The sequence below is a fragment of the Eleginops maclovinus genome, chromosome 18 (genome assembly GCF_036324505.1).
Source record: "Eleginops maclovinus isolate JMC-PN-2008 ecotype Puerto Natales chromosome 18, JC_Emac_rtc_rv5, whole genome shotgun sequence".
In the NCBI taxonomy this organism is placed as follows: Eukaryota; Metazoa; Chordata; class Actinopteri; order Perciformes; family Eleginopidae; genus Eleginops; species Eleginops maclovinus.
In genome coordinates, this window is record NC_086366.1 from 27,204,679 (window position 1) to 27,223,512 (window position 18,834).

An 18,834-nucleotide genomic window follows, 5' to 3' on the forward strand; every position below is an offset into this window, starting at 1 on the left:
GCTAGAAGTACTCAGATCTTGTTCTTCAGTGAAAGTAGAAAGTACTCTCATCTAAATGTACTTAAAGTAGCGACAGTAAAAGTAGTCGTTGTTTGATTGGTCCATTTCAGAATAATATCTCTGATATGTTTTATAATGATTGATCATTAAAGTGTTCTCAGAGCTGGTAAAGGTGCAGCTAGTTTGAATGGCTTTGTATACTGCAGGGTAGCTGCTGGATTTACTGCAGGTGAACTAAAGTCTGATTTAAGGGCTGATTATATTTACCATCATTAATCCAGATCTGTTAAGAAACTAAAGGGATTAAATACATGTAGTGGAGTAACAATACACCATTTACCTCTGAATTCTAGGGGGGTAGAAGTACACAGTAGCAAAAATGTAAATACTTAAGTACAAGTCTCAAACATTCATCCTACTGTTAAAAGTGAATAGTGCTATATAGCCTACTTTAAAGTGCACAGTCATCACTATTATTGTGCTTTCAGATTTCACCAACAAAACAAAAAGCTCAAAACGATCACGATTCTTATAAATGAATGTCTTTATTTGTGATTACATTCGGAGAGAAGAAGAAGGAACCATCAATGGTCCCACAGAGGGGAAATGTACATTCTGCATCTGACCCATCCTAGTATTAGGAGCATAGACTATAAATAATGGACGTAGTATCCGTGACGTCACCCATAGGTTTGTGAAGAGCCGTAATGAAGCTCAAAGTGGGCGACTCCAACCGTCGACATCTTCTCAGTCTACCTCCCGCCCCCTCCCGGCTAATCCAAATATGGACATAGGGTTGGAGCTGAAGCGGGCGTGGCTACTGAAACACGCCCATCCAGGTCGAAGCTACCAAGCTAGCGAAGGCTTCCAAGCTAGGCTACATGCTACCGTATGCTACTCTCATGCGCTCCCGTTTAGCATCGTGGGTGTCTAACCCACGGCTAATTAGCTAGCTAACGAGCTAATCTAACAAGTCAGCAGACGATACTTTATACATTCTATGGAGCAGACACACTGATAATTAGTGTTAAAATATAAATAAAATAATAATACAATTTCACTTACCGAAAAAACTGGACACCAGACTTCTTGGACGGTCTGTTAGTACATTTAATTGCACAGCAAGCCATATTATGTCTGATATTTGCATTCAAAAGGCACCAACACCACCAACATGTCCGACAGGTCAAGTGCAGTGACTGTTAGCGGAGCTAGCAGAGCAGACAACTAGCGGCTAGCGCCCAGTGACGGCGCTGACCTGTCAATCAAAGTGACCACGCCCTTAAATATGCATAACTTTAAGCCTTAATATTATTGAAACAGGAGAGTTATGTAGAAAATTAGCTATAGAGACCAAAAGCAATTTTTGTACCACGCTGTAAACATGTTTATTTCTGCTGTAAAAATTGGCATTTTAACATGGGGGGGGGGTCTATGTAAATTGCTCTGTTTTGGAGCTAGGCCACGCGGCCATTCGATGAACTGCAGTTTTTGGCACTTCCGTATGTGTTTCACTGCTCAGCCCCGGAGGTTGCCACTTGGTTAAGAGAAGTGGGCTGCCCGATGTACGTGCCTTGGGAGCAGTGTAGCCTTCCGGGACACCTTGCACTTAGTCTTTCTGGGAATTGAACCGGTGACCAAGCCAAGACCCTATGGACTTCCCCACCACCGCAACAATGGCATCACATTTTGAGAAGTGTGCAGTATGACTTGTTTAAGTCTTGAACCTTGAGGTTTGTTTCTGGTTTGCTTGTTTTTTTTCTTTCTTTTCATATATCATTTTAAAATTGTATTTCTGGTGTCACAGGAAATAGGTATTAAGGTGTTCATCATAAACAGATGGATCCTTCAAATACAGCTGAATTGATTGGTTGTGCTTTGAAACGTTAGGGGTCACTGAGGTCACAGATGACATATTAACTTGGAGAGGCATACTAAAGCAAGTGGGGCATTCCCACCTAGTTGGGAAGAATCAACCAATCAGGTGCCACCAGGAAAATCTGAACATATTGTACGGAACTACACAAAGTGTTTGTCTTAGGCCGCACGTTTTCATTATGAGACACTAATTTCTCTAAAATATGTGTGAGTTACAACTGAAATGTGAACAAACTCAAAACATTTATTTGACGGTTATATCTCCATGTGGAAGTGCGGCCTCTCCTCCCCCTCCCCCTTCCCTGGTTCTCTGGGGTCCAGCGGCCCTGCTGAGGCAGCGGCCATGATGGTGTTGAGACGTGTCAGAGAGAGCGAGCGCTGCTTGAGCCGTGGGGGAGGGCCTGGTTCCTCTGTGGCCGAGTGTGGGAGGTGACCGAACCTCTGGCCGTCCTCGTCATACTGGTACAGACGGATGACCCGGCTGCGACGGCCTGCAGAGGGCAGAGTCTCTGTTCCTCCTCCTCCTCCTCTCCCTGCTCCTCTGTTGCTTCCTGCAACCTTGTTTCCTGTGTGGTCTGTGTGGCTCCAGTCTGAACCTTAAATACCCTACAGTTGGTCCTTCGAGCCGGATACTGAGCCACACACCACACGAAGACAATGGCCGATGTACAACCAGACGAGATAAGGTCTACTGATGAGCCCCCTGTACTTGAGACCACTGAAGGTCAGGCTACCTCCACTGAGTGTGCGGATGGATCCCAAGGTGAATTAGACGCAACCAAGCTTTACGCAGAAGATAAAGCCCCCCCGCAAACATCACCTACGCCATCTATACCCACTCATCAAACAGAGCCTAGCCTTTCACCTAAACTCCCATTACCTACCTCTCACAAAGAGGACCAAATCCCTTTGCCATCAGTACCTTGTGAAGTCGTCTTAAAGCCACCTGCCCTTGACCCAGGGACTAGACCGAAAAGGCAAACACGGCCCCCTGATTTCTATAGTATTCCTGTGCGATCGCAAAGGCCGCATACACTTTCCCATGGCTCCCGTAGCTCTCATAGTAAGAGGGGTCGTACAAAAACGACCTTTAGTCTCCCTGCTAGATCTCACACCAGTAGGCATTCTAGTAGTAGCCACACTAGTTGTTTGAGTGACCTCCAAGTCAGCATGCTTGAGGCAAAGAAGAAGAAAGATGAGCTGGAGGAGCTGAAAAGACAAAGACAGGAGGAAGAAGACCTGGATGAACAATGCAAACTGATTGATAAGAATGCCAAAGCTGCTCAGCAGTGGCAGGAAGAGGCGCACAAGGACAGAGAGAGAATTGTCAGACAGGTTGCGATTAATAGACGCATTCGCCAGAAAGAACTAGAGCTTGACTCAGCCCAGCTTGTGACTAGTTTCATTCAACAAAACCTCTTTGATGACCCCTGTGGAGCTGCCGCTCTCTTTCCCTCACCTCCTAATGTAGCCACCTCTTCCTTTTATGATCTGCCTCCATCCAGAATATTCACTCCTGCCCCCTCAAGAATTCCGCATGCTGACAATCAAATTCTCGCAGCTTCACAGTTTTCTCTATTCCCTCAGCCTGGCCTTCCCAGGGTTCCCCAAACCTTTCCTATGCCTCAACCTATGGAGCCAAAGGTAGCCATTTTCCAAGCTCCCAATTCTGTTGCTGCACCTCAAACAGCCCCATTGTCCATAGGCTCTATTCAGTCTTGCCCTTTGCCCCCTGTAGCTACTGCTCAAGCTGCAGTGCTGTCCATGCCTAGTGTGTCTACCCAGCCTTCCAGTCACCATGCCTCTGTCAGTGTACCACACTCCTCCCTTCTTATTCACCGTGCAACTGCACCGTCAGCGACTGTCCAAGCTCCTGCTTATATTGCATCCATGCCTGATCCTAGATGGCCCATTTCGACTGGTAGATTGCCCCCAGTGCAAGTTACATCATCCCAGCAGCCACAAGCTCTTTATCCACATATTCAACCCCCCAATAACATGGATCTGCTAATAGCCTCAGCATATGGGATACCAAGACCTTCACTTCCTGTGTTCAAGAGTGGTCAAGAGAGTGAGTTTGCCCTCCTGAGAATGGCTCTTAGCAACCTCCTTGAAAATCACCCACATCTTACTGAACATTATAAATATCAGATCCTCTTGGACCATCTGCAGCACCCAGGTGCTAACAAACTGGCCAGATCCAGCATGCATGATGCTAGACCATATTCCACAGCTCTTGCAGCGCTTGAGGAGAAATATGGTCAGCCAAGGCTCCTTGTTCAGAGCGAAATTGGAGCAATATTGAATTCCCCCATTATTCGCATAAGCGATGTAGAGGCCCTGGATGATTTCTCCCTTTCCATCCATGCTTTGGTGGGAATGCTGCTGTCCCTAGAGGGCCCTAATGGCTCTGAATTAAGATGTGGTTCTCATGTCGACAGACTGCTTAGCAAACTCCCTGTGCAGTATAGAGATGGATTTGTTGAGTACTGCATTAAACGTGGCATTATTACTGGGCAGGCAAACCGAACTTACTCCCTCCTTGACCTTTCAACCTGGCTGCAGTCAAAGACAAGAGCTAAACGCATATCAGAGAGAGCGGTTGAACTCCATAAACAGGAAAGACCTACAATTGGTGACAAAAGACCACAAGCTGTAAATGAACGCCGGCCCTCTAGACCTGTCTCCTCTGTCTACCTGTCAACATGGGAAAAGGATACTACATCAAGCGCACAGGAGAAGGTAGAAATTAAGCCCAAACCTTACTGTCCTCACTGTAATGTCAGAGACCATTTTCTTGGTTCATGCCCAGACTTCAAGAAACTCTCAAAAAATGACATTCTGAAATGGATCAACGAGAAGGACAGATGCCGTAAATGTGGGAGAACACACAAATTTGACAAATGCACATTAAAGAGGCCATGTAACATTTGTAAGGAGATTCACCTAACCATTCTCCATGATGTTAATGTAAACAAATCAGTCACAGTGATGCTTACATCCTCCCCCTCAGAGCTCCTTTACATGGACAAACCCAACCGTTCCCATAAGGTCATGTTGAAAGTTGTCAATGTATGTCTCTACAATGGAGAGAAGACCTTCACCACCTTCTCCTTGGGGTCCTTCTCAGATTTCGCCAACATGCTATTGCCATTTGTGGAGATATTAAAGCAATGTTCCATCAGGTACGCCTTCTGAATGAGGACAAACCTCTACTGCGCTTTATATGGAGAGGGATGCAACTGGACCAGGAACCCACTGTTTATGAATGGCAAGTCTTACCATTTGGAACGACATGTAGCCCTTGCTGTGCCACCTATGCAATACACAGACATGTCCAAGATCACTCTGGAAGTAATGAGGATGTCCTCCAATCTGTCCAACATTGCTTTTATGTTGATAATTGCCTCCAAAGCTTCCCTTCCTCTCATGAGGCCAAGTCCCTCATTAACAAAATGAGACCCCTTCTTGCGGATGGTGGATTTGACATCAGACAATGGGCTAGCAATAATCCTGCTGTAATACACCATCTCCCACCAGATGCAAAGTCCAAAACAACTGAACTGTGGCTCTCAGAGAATGGAGACCCCAAAGAGCTGACTCTAGGCCTCCAATGGAACTGTTGCACAGACATGCTGGGCTACAAAAACCGGTCCATCACTTACCATGAGCCAACAATGAGGAATGTCTACAAGGTACTGGCTAGTCAGTATGATCCTCTGGGCTACCTGGCCCCTTTCACAGCTCGTGCAAAGATTATAGTGCAGGACCTATGGAAGCAGGAAAGAGGATGGGATAACATAATCAAAACTGAGAGCTTGTTGGAGAAATGGCAAGCATGGGAAATGGAACTGCAAAATCTCCCTGACATCCACTTTCCTCGCTGTTACTTACCCCCATCTGTCAATGCAGCTACCTCAACTTCCCACATGCACATCTTCTGTGATGCATCTGAGCGTGTTTATGGTGCCGTTGCCTACCTCCAGACTGTAGATCAGCACCACCACATCCATGTCAGCTTCATTATGGCCAGGTCTCGTATAGCCCCTAAACGACAGCTATCTATACCCCGCCTTGAATTGTGTGCAGCTTTGTCAGGTGCACAGCTGGTTAACCTCCTCAGTTCTGAGCTAACTATTCCACTGCAGTCAGTGACCCTTTGGACAGATTCCACAACAGTTCTGTCATGGCTGACATCTGACTCGTGCCGCTATAAGGTATTTGTTGGCACAAGAATAGCTGAGATTCAGACACTGACTGACACAATGAGCTGGCGATATGTGGATTCAAAGAGTAATCCGGCTGATGATGTAACCCGGGGTAAAACCCTCCTTGAGCTTTCTCAGCCAAACAGATGGAACCGAGGCCCCCCATTCCTTCTGTTGAACCCTGACTGCTGGCCAGCCAACCCAGGTGCGTCTGTTGAACAAGAACCTGTTGCGGAACTCAGAAAATCAATGTTCTGTGGCACAGTGATGTTTAACACAAACCTCCCTGATCTAAATAAATACAGCAGCTGGGATGATCTGATGGAGGAAACAAAGGAGATGCTTTACGGGGCGGCTCAAGATCAAAACTCAAACTTGGCACAATGCTACATCAACTCAGAGAAGTATCTTTTGCAAAGGGCCCAATCTGAGTGTTTTCCTGAGGAGTACAATGCCCTTAAAACCAACAAATCTATTCCCAGGAATAGTAAACTACTCCCTCTTTCTCCCGAATACGACCCCAATCTCGGTCTCATTAGAGTGGGAGGTCGACTTCGAAGAGCAGAGTCCCTCGATCATGACACCCTCCATCCACTTATATTAGATCCTAAACATCCCATAACAAAACTCATTATCAAGTATTATGACAACAAACTGTTCCACCCAGGTCCTGAGCGTCTTCTAGGTGAGGTGAGACGCAAGTACTGGATCTTACGTGGTCGCCAAGCCATCCGTCAACATCAGCACCAGTGTCGAGACTGTCAGAGATGGAGAGCCAACCCAGTCATTCCAAAAATGGCAGACCTTCCTCCGGCCCGTCTTAGGCTGTTTAAACCCCCCTTTTGGTCCACAGGTGTGGACTGCTTTGGGCCTTTCACGGTTAAAATTGGCCGGCGCACGGAGAAAAGGTGGGGCATACTATTTAAATGCTTAACAACACGCTGCATTCATCTTGAGCTGCTTGACAGCATGGATGCAGATACATTTTTGATGGCCTTCAGAAGATTCGTCTCACGTAGAGGCAAACCTTTGGAACTAATTTCGGACTGTGGGACTAATTTCAAAGCAGGAGAGGCAGAACTGCGAAGTGCATTCCAAGCGATGACCCCAGAGTTAAAGCAGCAATTGGCTCGTGCACAAGTCAACTTCCAATTCAATCCTCCATCTGCCCCCCATTTCGGTGGAAGCTGGGAACGAGAAATCAAATCAATAAAAATGGCCCTCCGTGTTGTACTGGGAAACCAACAAACAACTGAGACAGTCCTACATACAACCCTTATTGAAGTAGAGGGCCTTCTGAATTCGAAACCCCTTGCATACATTTCCTCTGACCCTGCTGACCTTGATCCAGTTACACCAAATATGTTATTGATGGGGCGGCCTGATTCTTCTCTTCCCCAAGCAATCTACTGTCCCAGTGAACTTCTTGGTAAGAGAAGATGGCGTCACAGTCAAATCTTGGCTGACAAATTCTGGTCAGCTTTCATCCGATCCTACCTTCCAAACCTTCAAGTCAGACAGAAATGGAAAACTGACAAGGAGAATTTGGATTCAGGCCAGGTTGTGATGTTGGTTGACCCCCAGCTACCTCGAGCATCCTGGCCTATCGGAAGGATAACCGAAACCTACCCTGGAAAAGATGGAAAGGTTCGCAGTGCTAAAATCACCATTCAAGGTCGAGAATACATACGCCCTGTCTCCAGATTAATCCCACTCCCTGAAATCACTGAAGAAGAAACCACGTAACGTATTTGCTGCACAACTCCGGGGGCGGCTGTTAGAAACTACAAGTTCCAAAGAACTACAAGTGCATTTCCCCTCCGCTCCACAAGGTGGTACAAGTGAACAATCTACCTGTCAATCATTGCCTACCCTTTAAATACAGACCTGTAAGGGCGGGACTTCCTCTCTTTGTCCCTAAACACGTCTGGAAATTGTTTGGTGAAGTGTGCCATGTGTCTTTTGGAGTTATTTCAATGTAAGTCCAGTTTCATTTATTGATGAGGATCATGTTTAGGTATTAACTGCTAATATGTTAATAGTAAGTTTAATAGTTCATTAGATCTAACTTGTTGATTATGAAGTTAATGTGAAGCTTGACTAGATATCGTTTGAATTGTCTACGTTTGATGTGGCATGTGTTGCGATTGTAAGGCAACATTTCTGTTTGTATTTTACTTTGGACAAAGCATTGTAATGTTGTTTTCTGTCTTTGTAGAACCATTGGTACTCATCATTGGCACTCATCCAGTCCTGTCTCCAATTCACCATTTTTGGACTAAGAGAGAATAAACTTAAACTTGAGTGCAACCTTGTTTCCTGTGTGGTCTGTGTGGCTCCAGTCTGAACCTTAAATACCCTACAATTAACCTTATGGATGTTTTTTTCCCCCTTTGTTCCACATATATAAAGTAGAATCACTATAGAAGCGTAAAGATAGAAGATCCTTCTGAAAGGAGACATGTTACAAAACATAAAAAATAACAATAATAGTGGACTGGCTGACCATAAAATGTTGTACCAGTTTAAGGGGAATTAATCATTTAAAGAAAATATCTAATCAACATTTAAAATTCACTTCTGTGACAGACACAATGTGAGGGATGTTCAACAAATAAAGATTATATGTCATACAGAGTGCGGTATTTACCTCAGCTTCTGTTATTTCCTCTAAATGCAGGGTGTATTCCTTTGTGTGATCACAGCTCGTCTGATGGAAGACTCTCGTTTGGCAGAGTGTAAAGTGCACTCCCTCACATGACAGGCTGATGGTGATGATGTTAAAGATTAATAGCATCCCAGAGGCACAGTTTATAAACTCTGCCTCCTGTTCAACTGCAGGGCTCTATGTTAGCTTATGCCCCTACGGTAGATTTAACATGATACTGTGCCCTCCAGTGTCCCTTTAAAGTCAAGTTAAAATGTCCTTTAAGGGGCCTGTCCAGAGGAGAACGCATGTTAAATGCCACTGTGATATACCAGTGGAGAAACAATCCTTCACCCTGTGGGGGGCTGTTCCTGCAGAGAGGGTGTGAGGAAAATGTCTTTAAGGTGCCATTTCAGTGCAGAAAACATGATGAAGTGTCTTTCATTGCCCTTCTAGTATAGAAAACATTGGAGTACACTGGTTGTGTTTCTAGTGGAGAAAACATGAAAACATGTTTAGAGAAAACATGATGAAGTCCATTGGGTGTCCTCCTGGTGGAGAAAGCAAAACGTTGCCTTGAAAATGCAAAACAAATCTGATTTGGCTGACCCCTCCCACCCTGGACATAAACTTTTTGTCCTGCTCCCCTCTGGCAGGAGACTGCGCTCCATCAGGACTAAAACCTCTCTCCACCTTAACAGTTTGTTCCCGTCTGCTAACGTCCACATCAACAAGGCCCCGACCCCCACTGACCCTGACCCTGAGACATCATAGAGTCTGCTTCACATTAATGCACACAATGTAAACATAATGATACTGTCAGTATTGCACAGCCCTCTGAATTCTGCACATTGCACATTGAAAATGCATATATATGCACCTATATGTCAATGTAAATATTGCTATATTTTTAATGTTATTATAGTTATCTTATAATAGTTTTTTTATCACAGTGACAATTTTTGTTTTAGTTTATGTATGTACACTTAACACAAATAGTAAGGAAATTTCTTTGTTGTAATAATGCTTCTTGGCAATAAATGTTATACCGTTGGAAAGCCTGTTTTTTCTTACCTTTCAGATGGTGCCACATTTGTGAGGAACATGCATTTGTGGGAGGAGCAGCGGAGCTGAGGATGTGGGCTGCGCCCATGAAAAATGTGACAAATCTCCTCTGCCAAACAGCTTGTTCTGCTGTTGACTATTTTGGTGTTGTTCGGTGGATTGTCTGATTGAAGTCTGATGAAACAAGACATATTGGCAACAATTTATTTATTAACAATTTATCCATTTAACAAGAAGCCTGAGTAGCGTGTGGAAGAACCATACACAGCCACAACAGCCTCTCCTCCTCATGCTGCTCGCCAGCCTGGTCACACACTGCTGTGGGACGGCATTCCATTCTTCAACCAGCATTTGTCCCAAGTCAGCCAGCGCGGTTGGTCACTCTGGCACAGACAGGTCAAGCTGATCCGACAAGTGTTCAATGGGGTTGAGGTCAGGACTGCAGGCCCTTCCCTCCTCTCCACTCCTACTCTATTGGTGCAGCAATCAGCAGAGCGTTCTCCGCGTCTTCTCCACACTGTGACCCTACGATCCAAGTTCTGTAGGCAGAATCTGGACTCATCACTGAATATAATGGTCCTCCACATGTTGAGGTTCCAGTGCAAGTGGGCCTAACAGTGAAGGGCAGTCAACGAGACCGGAGATTGGCTGTAGTTTGCAATTGGCAGAGGAGATTTGTCACATTTTTTATGGCCGCAACCCACATACTCAGCTCTGCTGCTCCTCCCACAAATGCATGTTCCTCACAAATGTGGCGCCATTTGAAAGAGAAATAAACAGGATTTCCAACGGTATAAGATGTGTTGCCAAGAAGCATTGATACAACAAAGAAATAAGATACCAAATACATACAGTGAGGCAAAAAAGTATTTAGTCAGCCACCAATTGTGCAAGTTCCCCCATTTAAAAAGATGAGAGAGGCCTGTAATTTTTATCATAGGTATACCTCAACTATGAGAGACAGAATGAGAAAAACAAATCCAGGAAATCACATTGTAGGATTTTTAATGAATTAATTGGTAAATTCCTCGGTAAAATAAGTATTTGGTCACCTACAAACAAGCAAGATTTCTGGCTCTCACAGACCTGTAACTTCTTCTTTAAGAGGCTCCTCTGTCCTCCACTCGTTACTTGTATTAATGGCACCTTTTTGAACTCGTTATCAGTATAAAAGACACCTGTCCACAACCTCAAACAGTCATACTCCTAACTCCACTATGGCCAAGACCAAAGAGCTGTCAAAGGAGACCACAGACAAAATTGTAGACCTGCACCAGGCTGGGAAAACTGAATCTGCAATAGGTAAGCAGCTTGGTGTGAAGAAATCAACTGTGGGAGCAATTATTAGAAAATAGAAGACATACAAGACCACTGCTAATCTCCCTCGATCTGGGGCTCCACGCAAGATCTCACTCCGTGGGGTCAAAATGATCACAAGAACGGTGAGCAAAAATCCCAGAACCACACGGGGGAACCTAGTGAATGACCTGCAGAGAGCTGGGACCAAAGTAACAGAGGCTACCATCAGTAACACACTACGCCGCCAGGGACTTAAATCCTGCAGTTCCAGACGTGTCCCCCTGCTTAAGCCAGTACATGTCCAGGCCCGTCTGAAGTTTGCTAGAGGGCAGTTTGCTAGAGGGCATTTGGATGATCCAGAAGAGGATTGGGAGAATGTCATATGGTCAGATGAAACCAAAATAGAACCTTTTGGTAAAAACTCAACTCGTCGTGTTTGGAGGAGAAAGAATGCAGAGTTGCATCCAAAGAACACCATACCTACTGTGAAGCATGGGGGTGGAAACATCATGCTTTGGGGCTGTTTTTCTGCAAAGGGACCAGGACGACTGATCCGTGTAAAGGAAAGAATGAATGGGGCCATGTATCGTGAGATTTTGAGTGAAAACCTCCTTCCATCAGCAAGGGCACTGAAGATGAAGCGTGGCTGGGTCTTTCAGCATGACAATGATCCCAAACACATCGCCAGGGCAACGAAGGAGTGGCTTCGTAAGAAGCATTTCAAGGTCCTGGAGTGGCCTAGCCAGTCTCCAGATCTCAACCCCATAGAAAATCTTTGGATGGAGTTGAAAGTCTGTGTTGCCCAGCGACAGCCCCAAAACATCACTGCTTTAGAGGAGATCTGCATGGAGGAATGGGCCAAAATACCAGCAACAGTGTGTGGAAACCTTGTGAAGACTTACAGAAAACGTTTGACCTCTGTCATTGCCAACAAAGGGTATATAACAAAGTATTGAGATGAACTTTTGTTATTGACCAAATACTTATTTTCCACAATCATTTGAAAACAAATTCTTTAAAAATCCTACAATGTGATTTCCTGGATTTTCTTTTCTCATTCTGTCTCTCATAGTTGAGGTATACCTATGATAAAAATTACAGGCCTCTCTCATCTTTTTAAATGGGAGAACTTCCACAATTGGTGGCTGACTAAATACTTTTTTGCCCCACTGTATATCTTTACTTTTTGTGTTAAATGTACATGTATGCACCATAAAACCAAATCAAATGTGTTGCATGTGTTAACCTACTTGGCAATAAAACTGATTCTGATTTAGTGCCATTATATAAAGCCATATTACCTTACATGCTTGGCACCTACCTTCCCCTCTGACTAGCCTGCATCCCCAGTGATGAATCAGAGACCAGATCAGCACCAGAGACTGCTTGGAGAGGGAGATTGGTGGCTGGATTTGTACATCATTACCCCTCTTTATTGCTCTTCCACTTTTGCAGTTGTGCAGGATGTGCATTGGTATTATTTGTGACTTTGTTTTGGCAGTGGTAACTGTCAGTGATTTGTGTAATAGCCACAGACCCCACCAGAGGTCAGTGGTGCTAAACAACATCTTTGAGGCAAATGTTCACAGGGCCTTTAGCTGCACTGCTCCCAGACTCTGGAACCCCCTCCCCCACACATCAGACAGTCTGACATAATCACCGCGTTCAAGTCCCTCCTGAAAACCCACCTGTTCAGATGAGCCCACTAACTGTAGAGTTCTCCATGATCTGTGTCCCCTGAACACCCTGTCCCTATCATTCTGCTTGTCTCCACCATGACGACTGTTAGTGTTTTATCGAGTTCTGTTGCTTTAACCTCTTAGAATATGTGTCCTTGGGTGTCATGGAAGGCGCCCTTGAATAATATACATTATTATAAATAGTTCTCTTGTTAATGTTAACCCCTTTCCATTAATATTTCTGGGTTTACAGTTCTCAAAAAAACAGCTTTATCTGTACAGCACCTTTCATACAAATGTTAAACTCTGAGCCGTGTAGACACCCTTACAAGGAATTTCCTTCTCAATGTTTTATTTGATGTTTATTCACACTGATAATCTCATTGAGACACAGTGTCACACTGTCAGGAGAGATCTGCATCAAAGTTACAGACGGACAGGACATCCATTCAGAGACAAATGAGGACACAGGCCATGACAATTACAAAAAGTACAAATGTGATAGTTTAAAAACTATACAGGAGCAAACATCCAGAAAAGCAGGGATATGTCAGGGATATATGGACACATTGTTGCCGATGGAGTGATGATAAAACCATGTTTAAGTGTTAATTGACACTGGTGAGTAAAACTTGGTTAGTACAGCGTATTTCTCTCAGTGTAAACAACAGTAGTGGAGGGTAAAGCACATTTAAGCACTGTTTTGAAGTACTTGTATTGTGACTTTATACTTCTACACGACCCAGAGTGGCATATTGTACTTTTTGCTGCATTACATTTATCTGACAACTTTAGTCACTACACATCCCCTTACTTCACTGTTGGTTACCTATTACTATTTGTTCATTTAAAAAACACCATCAATGTCAATATGACACTTACAAACATAAGAGAGAACGATAAATAAATAAATGATCATAAAAATACAATATAAAAATATAGATACAAATTAAACAAATCAATAAAATAAGGAATATATCAAAAATAGATACATACAACATACAACAAAATAACGTTAATAGGCAGTATACCAGTAAATACTCCGATATAATAAAACATCACACACATAGCCTAACCCAGACAAAACATTTTAGTTTATACTATTCTGATTGCCTGATTTCTAAACCCCTAGTGTGACAAGGTATTTATACTGATCCTTTTACAATAAAATATCGTAATAGTTCTTCAAATGTTGGCAAACAACACAGTATTTCTTAAAACTAAATAATCTGATAACATAACCTCTTTTTCATATGATTTTAAATAGGTGAAGCTTTTGCTACTCCTCGTCCTCGGTGTGAATGGTTTGGGTTTATTTACTACTCATCCTGTGTTTCTTATGGGCTTAATGTTATAACTGTTTTATAAGATAACCTGACAAAAGCTGCTTAAGATAATGGTGAAAATCTGAGGATATACCTGTAGATTTTGTGCTACATTTTCCCGATGTTGCATCCTTTGGGCAGAAGGTGGCAGACTGGTTAAGGGTCCCACTGAGGAAGCACAGACGTGATGTAGATGTCCCTTGTAGTGAATTAACTGTGTGTAAGTACATTTGTTTCTACATGTTATTCATTTTGTAAATTGTATGTAAGGTGATGCCATTATCATTTTAGTAAGCATTTGTGGAAAATAAGTAATTGACTCAAGTACTGTACTTAAGTAAACATTTTTGGTAATAGTACTTTACCCAAGTATTTCAATTTTCGACTACTTTATACTTCTACTTTACTATTTTTTGGAAGACTGTATTGTATCCTACTTTTCACTCCACTACATTTATTTGACATACTTATTTACTAGTGACTTTATTAATTTAGATTTTGACAAACAATACTTAGAAAGTATTGGCAGAAATGTTTAGCTAAGACGTTTTTTGTTCAATAATATTCCACAGTTCCAGCTTCTTAATGTGAAGATATGCTGCTTTTGGTTTGAAATATTAGAATACTATTGGAGTTTTTTCCTGCAATGAGTACTATTACACCTAAAGCGTACTAAGTTCTAGGTAACAAGTACATTTTCCTTATCGTACTTTTTCTTAAGTACAAGAAATTGAGTGTTTTTACAGTGTTGTAGTGGTACTTTTACTCATGTAAAGAATCTAAATACATCTGGTAGTAGGAGGTACCAATTTGTCCTTGCTGAACCTGAAGGCACCACAGGTCTTGGCTCGCTCCCTCAGATGAATGCAGGGTCTGAGCTCCTCCCGAGTCAGTGTGGTTTAGCAGACGGCTGCACACTAACTGAACTCTGGTTGATAGGCCCCTCACATCACCGAGCTGAGGTCCCACAGAGAGGGGGAAAGACTCCACATTCTTCCTGGAGAACAGGGGGAGCTGCCGCTGAGAGCCACCCGGAAAGCGGACCTTAAACCAAACATTTCCTCAGGTAAAATCCTAAAAACATAATCTAGTTGGAAGTAATTTAGTTCTAATAAAGCTTTTCCACTAATATGAGATAGCTAATGTCTTCGCTACTATAATTTTTATTATTATGGTGTTTTTTTTCTGAGTTAGAAAAGTTGAAGAAAGATTATTTTAACTCTCGTTCAGCTGAATTCGAGCTGAGTACGTTAACTTTAAGGTGATGTACACACCTTTTTTAAAACTTGTTTGGTAGCGTTAGAATATATCAGTAATCAAAAGAAAAGTATGAAACGTCGCAGGTTTCGATTTCCGCCTTTTCAAAGAAGATTAAAAATCTACTTAAAACGAATTTGCCATCTTTCAAGCTAACTGGTGAAACCAAATATACTTCTGCCAGGAACCTTCAAAAATAAAAGGAAATAAGCTGAAGTAAGTGTTCTACTGTAAAAGTATACATCATTTAGGGTAGAAAAACTCAAAAGTTAAATAATGGCATTGACATCAAAACATACTAATGCTGAATACCAAAAGTAAGGAACTTATAATGCAGAATGGCACAAATACAAGCAACAGCATTTAAGTTGTGAAGACATTAATGAATCAGTAGTTACATTGTTAAAGTATTTCTACATTGTAGATAAGTTAGATATAAGGCAAAATAATAAGGAACACTAAAATTAATATGAATTATATCACATTTTTTTTAGAAGCAGCTCATAAAGTTATGTTTCCATTTCCCTTCACTGTTTTTACCGAGCCAAACATTGCACGTTTACTGTGAAGGCAACGTTTTACCAACTTCCGGTGTGATTGTTTTTTGGCTTTACACAACTGAAAACCATTAGAGCTCTACTACAAAATGTGTCTAATAATTTAATTTGAGCAAACTGAGACAAGCAAACTGATTTGCAGCTACATTTGGGTACATCCAATATGTCCAGGCCGTTCATGTCACATCATCTAAAATGTGATACTTTGAAAAAAATCGATTGTTGTTGTTTTTGCTGGCACATATCTCTATGGTTTGTGCCCACATGAAACCACACCCATGTTTGGCTGGTTGCCCTCCTTTTTTTGCATGCTCCAAAATTGAACCCCTGTGGAGAACACCAGAGGTACCTTAAGTTTAACTTAATATAATGTCAGTTTGTTTAACATTAGGAAACCGTGTGTTCACATGTATGAGCTGTGTGGGGCATTTAAGGACTGAGCATAATCACACTCTCATCAATCAGGTTTGAAAGTAAATCTGTCAATGCTGCAGTTTAACATTAGATGGGGACAGAAGATGCTCAGGGAGTGATAGAAAGGCATCAGAATGTGCCACAAAGATGTGTGTTCTAGCGTTATGTATCAGAACAAAATGAATTAACATAAATTGTGAAAAGTGCAAAAGGGCTTAACACATTAGGATTGTGTTTCACCACCCAGGAGTAGATAAATAGTTATCAAAATACCATTAATCAAAAAAACAAAACCTTGAAGACAATTCATGCTGGAATTTGGTTTAAAAAACTTCAACAAAAAGCACATTTTTTGGTTTAAAAACCAATGTCACTACTGTGAGGTGCTACTATGTAGCCCATGCGTCATCACACAGGAAAACATGTGGGCTTATTGAATCCACAACTCTCAGCTTTAAAGTCACGCTGTTAAGACGGTATAGGGACCCTGCGTGCAGAAACCACACTCAAAATAGGCAGAAAAGCACATTTTTCTTCGGTTTTCTAGTTTGATAACCACTGTCTTCACTCAGCTGAAAGAGCTGCAGCCTCTGGAAGAGAATCAGGCCGGCCCACTGGGGGAGTTTTGGCCAAAGGTCTAACTGTGAAGTATTGATCAATAATCAGCCTAAAATAAATATAGTGCTTGTTCTGTCCGATTAATACAAGATTTAGTTAACAGCAATTTCAAAAAGCATGTGAACATGGTTTTAAAGTTGATTTATTTTTTCTATACTTTGCAATAACCCAGTTTACCAGAATTGTACTGCTTTTTCATTTTGTTTTCTATCATGGTAAATCTAAAATATATCTAGTAGCCTATATCTTTGGACTGATGGTCAGGAACTTTAACTAAATACATTCGAAGCAACTAAAAAATGTTCCTGGCAGGTCTTACAGACTTAGACTAAACAATTAATGGATAAAAAAAAAACATATCTAAGGGAGAAAGTAATGTCTACACTGTTTGCTTGTTAAATCATAGTTGTATTTCCCTTTATGTATTCAAATGAAATGCAATATAATAGGCATTTTCTACAAACACAGTTAGACAGGTCACAGTTGTAAATATGGATGCTGGCTGCATTCCATTAATCCTCTTCAGTTTCAGAGTCACCGTAAGGTTCCTGCTGTCTCACTGTCACATGTGAGGGTGACAAGCATGACAGAAACTAGTTTTGTTCATTGTGTATTAAACTGCGCTTAAACACAACCACAGACACACACATTGTCCCCCCCTCTGATGGTGAGTCATTCCCCAGAGATGCTTTACTGCGGGTCAGCTCAGTTCCTTCTCACAGCACTCTCAGGCAACATGTTGTTTCCTTTTAGAGATGGTTTGTAATGTTATCTGTAACTTCACTCCGGCACAGTTTGATATTATCATCCTACATCCTCTCGAGATTTCCTTTATTCTTTAAACCCACTGAATTTCCCACTGTTAAAGGGCAAATCCCCTTCATTACCAACGGATTCTTCTTCCCTGGTCACAGTGAGGAATATCAGAACATTGTTTCCTGGAAGACGAGTTGCTTTGTTATTTCTTGGTGTTTTCAGCGCCACAAAGGAACTTTTTTATAATTGAAACAGACAGCCCCAGCAGATAATATCATCTGTTGTTCTGTGCAGTATCCTCTCTGTGTTGAGTGCCTTTAATTGACTATGATGTGGTTACTGACTGAGCCCCACATTTCCTGTCGGGCTGTGGTAGAAGACGTATTCAGATCCTGCATTTAGGTAAAAGTATACCAGTAAAAACCTGTCATTATCAGCAATATTGCAGTCCTTAAAGGTCTCCTATTATGCTATATTTGAACAGTATATTATAGGCCATATCTATACAAAACATGTCTGTGAAGTGTTTTGCTCAAAATACCAAACAGATCCCCCATTGTAGCATGCCTCTTCCCCCTCTATCTCAGCCCTGTTCCTGAAGCGCTGATTCTGTGATTGTAGCTTTAAATGAACTAGCTGCTGCTGACCACGCCCCTTTGGAGCTGCTGCTGGCCACGCCCCTTTGGAGCGTCATGATCTCTCCTCTGAAGAGTTTTCTACCAGGAGAAACTCAGCTAAACGCTGCTGTGATTAAACGCCATATTATGTTCCAAACCACATCCAGCATTATTTCTGAAACAGTATGGAGCTCAAACGTTTCTCTCTCGGTTTACCACAAGGACAGGACCTTTATATTACACACAGACTCTACAGTACAGCGTTAGCTCTGAGTGTTAGCATGCTTGCTAATGTAAACACAGACCATAATACTTCCAGAACACGTGGCACATTGTTTCTGACACAGCACATAGCTTGTTCTTTCTTCAGTGTTACCACTAGAGCAGATACATTATATGTATTATATATATAACACCTCTAAGTCCCTCCTGCAGACATCCTGCTGAACACACAGACACACAGCTGGGGAGGGGATTCAGCTCACCCACTGTATATTGCGGACCATAGGTTGGG

The 18,834-nt window shown here is 42.4% G+C and overlaps 1 protein-coding gene across 1 annotated transcript in view; it reads left to right on the top strand.

Moving 5' to 3' along the window:
* Positions 1-14,936: 14,936 nt before the first annotated feature.
* The window catches only part of capn5a (calpain 5a), a 32,200-nt gene continuing 28,302 nt past the window's right edge, over positions 14,937-18,834 (top strand). Inside the window, exon 1 of the mRNA XM_063906796.1 lies at positions 14,937-15,167. The gene's annotated coding sequence lies outside the window, so the exon portion shown is untranslated. The remainder of the gene's footprint in view (positions 15,168-18,834) is intronic.